This window comes from Sapajus apella, unplaced genomic scaffold (genome assembly GCF_009761245.1).
Source record: "Sapajus apella isolate SASKATOON/1434 unplaced genomic scaffold, GSC_monkey_1.0 scaffold32, whole genome shotgun sequence".
NCBI lineage: Eukaryota > Metazoa > Chordata > Mammalia > Primates > Cebidae > Sapajus > Sapajus apella.
In genome coordinates, this window is record NW_022436972.1 from 15,320,274 (window position 1) to 15,321,638 (window position 1,365).

Here is a 1,365-nt window from a genome sequence, read left to right on the forward strand (position 1 = left end):
GAGGCCCACAGGGGAATCTCAAAGTCCAGAGGTTGCTTATTTACACAGCTATTACATGCAGAATGTGTCTTTAGGGCATGTGGATTATAATGACTATTTTAAAAAGTGAGGCTATCCCAAAGAAAAGATAGATGATTTGAAGAACGTTTAAAATCGTTGTAATGATGCTTTCATTCTAATATCAGCTCACCTTAGCATCCCTGTAAGCCATAGTTGGTTTATTGTTTTTTATTTAGATCCACATTTTACTGATGTGGACACTGAGATACAAAGATCTAAATAAAAAACAGGAAATAACTTTGGCAATAAGGACCAGGTGCAGTCCTCATTAGAACTTTTAGCCCCAGAATTTCCAGGCTCTGGGCAGCTCATCCTCTGATATCTCCCCCTCCCTCCTACCCTCATGCCAGCCTCACAGCACAGAGGGTTTCTAGAGAGAAAGCAAACAAACTTTTCCCCCTTTTCTCTTCTTCGATATCAGAAATGGACAGAGTAAAGTGGGAGGGGCATCATGCCACATGGTCATTGGAGAGGAGAAGGCCGGGCTGGAGGCTTTGGCACAGGACAGGGTGGATGGGTCTCAGCTGTGCCTGGCTCTGACCCCATACTGCTCTCTCCCACTTGCCCACTGAGGGTTCCCACACTTCTTAGAGAAACAGTATTCTGGAACAAGGTTGGAACCAGTAGAATCGAACCCACTTTCAGTTCTGAGCTAGGGAAAAGCAACTCGGAGTAGAAAGTGAGGAAGGGTGCCTGACTGGGAGCCCTCAGAATGGAGCCTGAGAAAGGGGAGGGAGGGAGGGCGAGGGATAGCAGCACTCCCCCACCCCGTCCCCCGAGGCCCCAAACAGTGCCTCTGTACAAATTAACAACAAGGACCCCTTTGTGGGCTATGGGGTCGACAACCCCCCAGACATGGCTTCTTCTAGAAGAAAACGACCACCCTCTGTCTGGGCTGACGTCAGTCCTCACCCTGAACCCCTTGGCCAGGTGCCTCCATGTAGAGAAAACTGCACAAACATACATGTGGTCCCAGGAAGGAAGGAAAGATCCAGCCCTTTCTTTTCATGCTTCTGCACATTTCCCAGCCCCCTGTCCCTTTCCCCAGCAGCCCTGGATATCCCGCTGTGAGCCTCAGCCACCAGGCTCTGGGGGAGGGTGAGTCTGTCTCTCCCTGTCCGCCTTCATCTACCCTGGAGCGCAGCATGTGGAGGGGCTCCAGCAGGAAGGCCAGGAACTCTCAGGGGAGACCTCATGCAGATACCACTTCCTAAGGGACTCCATTAAACTTCTGGGGGCCAGGATGTTTTCTCCCAGTGACAATTGACATCTCGACGTGGCAAGATAGAGTCTCTCAAAGCCATT